Source organism: Plectrocnemia conspersa, unplaced genomic scaffold, assembly GCF_051122295.1.
Source record: "Plectrocnemia conspersa isolate PC_06_02 unplaced genomic scaffold, ASM5112229v1 ptg000002l, whole genome shotgun sequence".
NCBI classification, from domain to species: Eukaryota; Metazoa; Arthropoda; class Insecta; order Trichoptera; family Polycentropodidae; genus Plectrocnemia; species Plectrocnemia conspersa.
In genome coordinates this window covers 13958785-13967675 of record NW_028277166.1, presented here as the reverse complement: position 1 = coordinate 13967675, position 8891 = coordinate 13958785, and positions in this window count along the sequence as shown.

The window sequence follows — 8891 nt, the reverse complement described above, 5'->3', positions numbered from 1 at the left end:
GCAGTCTTAAATGATAAATGCGAAAGAACAATTAATTTTCATTACAATTTTATTTTTACAACTTTTTTTTTAACTTTCTACAATTTGTAATTTAGGTTACTTCTATTAGGTAATTACTCAATAGAAGTAACCTAAATTATAAATTGTAGAAAGTAATAGTAAGACTCGTAAAACTAAATAAGAACTGATAATTACCTTTTTTAATGCTCAGAAATTGTTATTTATATTATAAAGTTAATAATATAAAAAAGTGTAAAATACATCTGTTTGCGGACGACACATTAATGTATTGCATAGGTAATAATATTAAATAAATAGTAGATAGTTTAAATAATGAATTAAGTATAATAGAAATAAGATTAAAAATTATAAAAATAATTAAACTAAATAAGTATAAACGTAAATGTAAGTTTATTAATTATAAAAATATGTTAGATAATAATATCAAAATAGTTATAGAGAACAAGTTGATAATATAAAATATTTATGAGTAATTGTAAATACAAAATTCAATTTTAAGGAACATTGTAATTACATATTAAAAAATATTAGAAGAAAAATAGGTATATTATCCAGAATGAAAAATATGTTAAGTTTAAACACAAAAAAATAATATAAAAATACTAGTTGTAGAAGTATGATTGATAGATTAGAATGGTTTAATGTTCAAAAAAACTTGAAGATTAATGTTTTAGTATTTATATATAAGAAAATAATATGTTTCCAGAGTATTTTTATAAGAACGACCCTTAACGGCCTGTTAACAGCTTAAGAAATAAAGATGTACATAAATTTAATACCAGAAATAGGGAAAATTTAAGTATAGTTAAGTATTAGAAAACGAGTACGGCTAGGGAAATTATTTACAGAGGTGTTAATTTGTATAATAATACTTCTAGGACAATCCGCACAAAACACCTTCGTGCATTAAGAATTAAATTTTAATATCAAGTATTTTTTTCTGTTTATTTTTATTTCCTGTTTATGCTATATATTATATATAAAGTATGCTTAGTTAAAATTTGATAGATGTAAAAATTAGCTATTTAGCTAAATAAATTAATAAAATAAATATATAAATAACGCATTAAATTCATGCTACGAATATTTGATTCAATATTTAATGAGAATAAATCTGAAGAGAAAGTATAATTTCAGAGGAGTTACTGATTGCAATTTTAATGATTTTTTTTCAAAAATTTTAAGTTGAGGAAATAACTATATTTTTTATATTTATTTATATGTACATAAATACTTAATGCACCTTTTTTATCCTTTTTCAAAATCTGTCTTTTGACAATGAGTGATTTGTTTTATATTTACCAATAACACATTGGAAGACATCCAGTAGAATCTATATTTACTTGTCCTATTCATTTTTAATATATTTGAGATTTAGTTTTATTAGTTAAACGATACATCTTAAGCACATGTTATTTTGCTAGTTGATTATTAGAGTTTGTCACAAAATAATTACACGCTTAGATCTACGATTTTTGCGTCTATTCTACCAAAGGAGCGTTAAATAGTATACGGATCACTTTTTTTTGGAATCTTTGTATAATATTTATATTTGGTCCGCAAGAATCACTCCAGACCTGAGCTCCGTAGGTCCATATTGGCATTATTATTGTTTTGTATATTAGTATTTAATTTTCCAATGATAATTTCGCTTTATGGCCTGTTAACCAATACAGCTAACTGTAAACAGTATTTCTTATGACTCATTCAAATAATCATGAAATTTTCTATATGAATAAATCAGGAGTGCAAGTCAAAATATGATTTAATTCAATTTTTGCATAGACAGAGTTTTACAAATAACAACCGGGAAAATACGTCAAAGCTTTCACATTAATCCAATTTTTATATAAAATCACAAAAATATAGAAACTTTACTACCGATAATTCTAAAAAATAAATAATAACAAAAGTATAACTTTAATGCATAATATCACCACATACATACGAGGTAAATTTAATTTCGCAAAAAAATCTTCTACATCGCATTCTATAATTTGAGACATTACTTTCGATCGTTAAAACATAACTTGTATATTTTAATGGCTCGTTTACGCCCGAACATAAATCAAATTTTCTCCAGAGTGCATACTACGGTATGTTTTTAACTCTCCCATACATCCGTATTTATCCCTTTTGCAATATTTATATTGTCTCTGATTTTACAAACGCTAAATAACAACATACATTCTAGTTCTTTCAACTCATTATTATTATTAATATTTAATTACAATTTTTTTTTTTTCATATAATATATAAAATAATTTACGTACATGATTTGATGATAAGATTTATATTATTTTTTAAATCAAACTTACTGTATAAGCAAATGTATTTAAATAAATATAATAACTTCTTAATAATGTGTTATACTAAACTAATTCATTGTTTATAATAATTGTTTTCAGATCTACTAAGTAGTATTTTAATTATTTTCCATTCAATACTTATATAGATATGTATTATATATAAATTTTGTGAGTGTGAAAATAAATATATAGTATCGTATATTTATAATTAGACAACCATCTACTTCAAGTTCAGCTACTGCACTACGTACAACACGCAAGATGGTTCTATAAAAGTGTTACTTTTTTATTTTATTCGGTCTATAAACCCTCGGGTTATTTATTATATTAACCAAATGGCTACACACACGCATAGTTATTTACGGTTTAGAAAAAAATAGACGCTACCGCTCGTACAGCAATTTAATCAAACTTTCCTAATTAGGTACTACGTAAGAATAAACTTTAGGAAATAATAACAAGGAAATTGAAAAGTTGTGTACTGAAATACTTATCTACGGTAAAACACATTTCTCGAATAATTCAGCATTAATATACAAATATGTCTTAATATTATTGGAAAATAACAAGAATAGCGAAAAAATATTTACACGTTAAATTCTGTTTTTTGATCGTATAATTTTCCATTGTTATTTCTGACATATGTTATTACCGGGCACTTATACGAGAGAACACATACTTTCCAACTGGATTTAATATGACACAACTTTGTTGTAAAAACGTACGAGCTTTACAACTCTTTTTAAAGCTATATTTTAAGACGAAATTTTATTGTTCGGTCATATATTATAATAAATTACATACGGTGTAGTACTGCTTTGTTAGCGTTATGTCGTCGTTTGGTAAAAATAATAATGATTTATCTATTACATGTAATTGCTTCTGCAAATACCATATTTGCGCCATTGTAGACAATGCTTGAACGAAAACCGAAATTGGTAAAAGATGGTTAATGTAAATGTTGATCAAAATCGTCAAACAAGCCTTGCGTTATTTTTTTGAAGGCGTATTTGTGTTTATTTTATGACGTGCCCGCGTTTTTATTTTTATTTTTGATTTTCCTCTTGTGTTCTTATTTTTAATGTTAATTAAGGTAAAAATTCACTTAATATTTTTAGCAATCACACTTGAAAACTATTTAAGAGGTTAAATCAAAAACATTTATATAACAAATGAAAAAATATTCTGTATCAATAATTTATTATTTGAAAATAATAATGAATGAATATTATATTTTTAATATTTATATTTTATGAAAGATATACGCAGGGCCGCCGAGAGCGAACCCGGGCCCTGGGAAAACAATGATTCTGGGCCTCATGACAAAATTTTTTTTTTTTTAAATATATTTTTACATCGTAATATAATTTTTTGAATAAATAATAATAGGTACGAGTTAACCCTTTCTATGCTACAAATAAATATAAAAATATTTTATGCGAAATATTATTAATTATAGGGATTAAAAATATCAACCCATAATATTTACCTGATAAGTAGTCGTGTTTTTGCTGCTCAGTGTTGCCATATAGTGAATTTCCAGTCCACGTCAAAAGCCATATAATCGTGCCGTCGCGGTGAAAATGCTCGATTATCTTAATTTATTAAGATTTTTATAGCAATATTACGAGTGAGAATCGAATATAGCACATCTAAACCGAATTTTGACCAATAAGAAAGCGCAAAAAACAATTATCTCTTCTCAGAAGTCAAAAATCTACGTCAAAAGCAATAAAATCTTGTCGTCGCCGTCGCAGTGGGAACACTCGTAACCAAGCGTTCCCACTGCTACGGCGCTGACCCGATTTTATTGCTTTTGACGTAAATTTTTGCCTTATTTATTTTTATTTTTTATTTTTTAGATCAAATTAAGACAATCGTGGCCTAACAGGTTACCCCAATGCGCCACGATGGTCGAAAAAAAAACTTATGAGAAGTGATAACTGTTTTTGCGCTCTCCTATTGACCAAAATTAATTTTCAATATACTTTGATCAGTCCACTTATATTAGAAGTCCATAGTTATATTGGTAAGAATAGCTATCATATTTTTAAAACATAGTGTAATATAGAAATGCTGACAAACTATGGAACAATATGTGAGTCACAATTTCGGTTTAATTTCTAATTATGACGCTGTTTGAAATATTTAATTTACTAACTGATTTTCATATTGAAGATGTTTTTTCAGTTTATTTAAATAAACTGTAATATGCACTAGAAATGTTAAGTCAGCTGTTTTAAAATTCAAGTGCAGGTTTTCCTTTTCAGTTCATGACTTGATCACTGTTTCCAGAAAAGTCATTAATGGTGATTCAATGCTTTTGATTATTATTAAATTTATTTTGTTAATGACGTCAATTTTTAACGTCGCTTTAGTGTTAGTAAATGGATTTGCTTTGTTTAGAAATAAAATTTGCTACAACACGACTTGCCTTTACTAATGAATGAGGTCATTTTCGAATATTTTTTCAGATCTTTAATTTTTTGTATACGGCAAATTCCTTGCAGTTTATTAAATATAAAAAATATAAAATGCCCATAAAATTTAATTTTATTGCATTGCAAAAAAAATATTTATTATTTTAACAAAAGTATTTTTTATTAATCGTTCTTTTGCCATATATTTTGCAAAAATTCAGATTTGGGATCAAATTTTCTTAGAATTTTCTATATTTTCTGATCTCGTGGATGAGTATTATGATGATTAATTCAAAAGAATCTGGTTCATAATATGAGCTATTTCAGCTCATATAGAATATCATTTATTATATGTATAAAAAAAAAAAAAAAAAAATTTGCGTGTATATGGTAAAGACGTGTCTAAACAATCAGAAATAAGGATTACTATATAATTATAATCGATTATTAAGATCAGGTTTTCCTAACTTTCCCTGATCTCACCGATGAATATAGTGATGAATAATTTAAAGAAAGCTCGTTTATACATATAAAGTATAAAAAAATAGAATTAACTATTTCAGCTCATAGAGAATATCATATATGTATAAAAAAATTAAATATGTATGTATATAAACGTTAAAAACAAGTTAAAATATAAAAAAAAAAAAAAATTACTAAAATATACTTGAAACATTGCTAATAATGAGATTTTGTAGTGACTTTTACACAAAAATATCCCTTTTTCTATTGTACTTTAAACATTAATTTTTCTATATTAAGTCAATATATTCTATATCTACCACAATAAATAATAAAAATGACACCTAATATTTTGACAAAGTAAAAGTATCAAAAACGATAATATTTTTATAGGATAATAAAAAGTAAAGCCTCATTAGGGAACACAAACGAATGATTTTGCACCTTCAACGATTAAAACCCGAAAGAAGATAGAGTTTCATTTTTCAATTTATATCGTGTCGGAGAAATCGGAATAAGTGATTATTGTATAATTATAATTCCAATCGATCATCAAGATTAGGTTTTTATAGATTTACATGACCTTACATATGAATATCGTAATGAATAATTCAAATTGAACCAGGTCATACATATTGAGTATAATTAAATATAATGAGCTACTTTAGCCCATAGCAAATATCATATACGTATATAACATAATAAAAAATATATATTTGCACGTGTATATATGTATTAAATAACAAATTAATAAATGTATATGTTATATATCATCCAAAAAAATATTTTAGAAATATGATTGAACTGAAAATTTTACTGTAATAATTATACTTTGGGCAACAGTTCTAAAACACAGTTTTATATTAATTTAATATAATATATACTATATACATATGTATATATATATAATCAATATTAAACTTCCAACTTGAAAACATATTTTAATATTTTGACAAAGTAAAAGTTTACAGAAAAATATGGTATATCGATGTAAAAAACAAAACGGCATATAGAAAAAAAAGTAATGAGAGACTAAGATAATAAATATATTTCTACATATAAATCGAGTTTTCTTATATTTAATTAAAAGTTCTAATTATTCAGTGTAATTAGAAATTATAAAATAAACAGATAAGCATATAAAAAATATAGAATTTAATAGTTTTTAAAAAATTATCTATCTATGAAATTCTTATTAAATAGCTATAGTTAACATATTATTGTAAGTTTACCAAATACACTATTTATTTGAAAACTTTACTTGAAAATAATAGCAACTTAATGCGATATTATATATTTGCCCTAAAGATTTTATTTATCTAATTACCTTCTTCAATATAAAAACATGACATCAACCAATAATTCTACATATTATAAGGTAAAATTGTTTAAGTAAATACGCAACTTATAAGCTTTTAAAAATGTAATATATTGTTTTAAAATTATAGAAGTAAGTCAGCAAGTATGATTTTTGCAGATTCATGCCTAGGAAAATCCGTAGGATTATAACTACATATTTGATAAATTATATTTATTTTGAATAACAATTCAAGTAAAATAAATTATATTGTATTATTTTTGCATTAAGTTAAACTTTACAAAGTTACATAGTTATTACTCTCGATAATCCTAAATGGCAAACCTATAAGATATTAACATATGTAGAAAAATTGTTCAAAACAAAAAGTTACACTAATAATTCAATTTGTAAGTAAAAATATAATGTAAACACACCTTTATCTTCAATTGAAAAAATAGATTATAACTTTACTTAATTTAAAATATTATTAACTACTTAATATTGTAATTGTGAATATTTGCTGAGGTGCTCAATATACATCGGTATAAATAAGACTCGGATCGTGAAAAGAGAATTGAAGGAATTCGAGTAAAAAATCAACCTATGCAAATAATGTGAAGGCAAACAACACGCAAACTGCCCGAACAGAGGTGAGGCTGTTGTATCCATATTCCATAATCCTCATATGCACCCAATAATTCATTTTTTATAATAATTACAATAATTTATAACATACATCAATATAATAAATATCGAATGATTGACATAGAATTATGTAAAAATGATTAATAAATATTTCTTTTCTGATTTTATTATATAATAAATAACTAGATAACTCAATTGGAAAATATATGAATATTATATAGATGAAACATAAAAGTCGTGCTAATTACAATATGATCTGCAAATTTGATAATGGCCCAATAACCATAAAACAGTAACAATCATATTATTATATGGTATGTTTAATAGATAAGTATAGATGTTGCATGTTTAGGTTGAATAGCTTTTAATATGTTTATTCATCAATAAAATAAATGGATTATTTTATATTTTTTCTTCTTATTCTAAATTGTCTTTGAAATACTATTTTTATAATATAATTTTGGACATCTCTTCTCGTGAGATAGAATTTATAATTTTATCATAAAAATTCGACGAATGTTGGTCACCTCACGATTGCGCATTACTCGTCGCTCTTCGGTAGGTAAAGTTAACTGAAATATTTTTAAGTCCAGTCCCATGTTCCATTGTTTACTGTTTCCGTTACCAATTAACACCTCGCCGGTTGTGGAATATGAGCACTGGCGGCCACCACATCACCTTTGCAGCGCTCCCTACCACCGAGGAACCATGTTGAAAAAATCGATCACACGAACGCTGGTTCTCAATGTGTGTGACGCGGTCGCTCAGTGTATCTATGGTCATTAAGATTGAGAGTAAAGTCTTTAGGAAAAACTCGGAATCATCTATATGTTTACTTGTTAATACTAATTAATCCGCCAAATAGGCAAATGCCAATAAACCAAATAGGCGTAGTTACAACTTTATCGGGTCTACAATATTTTACTTTAAAAATAAATATATTTATAATTGACGCCTTCAAATCGACAGCAATTCTATGATAATAAAAAAACAACATATAAAAATGTATAACATAGCAGTGAAAGTATTTCAATATGACAACATTATTAAATATAATCTTATTTTAACAAAAATTTGAGTTTTGGGGTTGAAAGGGGTGTAACTTTACAGCCAAAATAGACTCATACGCTATTTCGTATGACAGACAAACGTCACTATACTTAACTTTTATTAATTAATAAATTTCAATAGGTTTTATCCCTTCACGTCTCAAAAATATATTTTGTTAGTACAGCGACGATTTTAATCAAGAAACATGAGCTTGCCCGAAAAAAAAGGTTTAAATTATTATTGTAATAAAAATAAACATATAAGTTAGGCCACTGAAATCAAGGGCAATAAAAGGGGTACAAAAATGTAAATATATTCATAGACATCTCATAAATATCTGCAAATTAAAAAATTCTAAACTTCAATGACTCTCAATGCTCAATTTTACAAACACTAATTTCAGAAATAAATTATTTTAACCGTTCAAATATAATAAATTGCTACTAACGAAATCTGATCTTGCAAATTTGCAAGCAAATTTATTATTATATATTAAATTAGTCAGTGTATTATTATAACAGCACGATATACCAGGGGTATAAGTCAGTGACGATCGGAATTAGTGATTATTGTATAATTATAATTCCAATCGATCATTACAGTTTTAGTTTTCTTATATTTTACTAATCTCGCGAATGAATATCATGATAAATAATTAATATAAAATCATCTGATCAAATAATG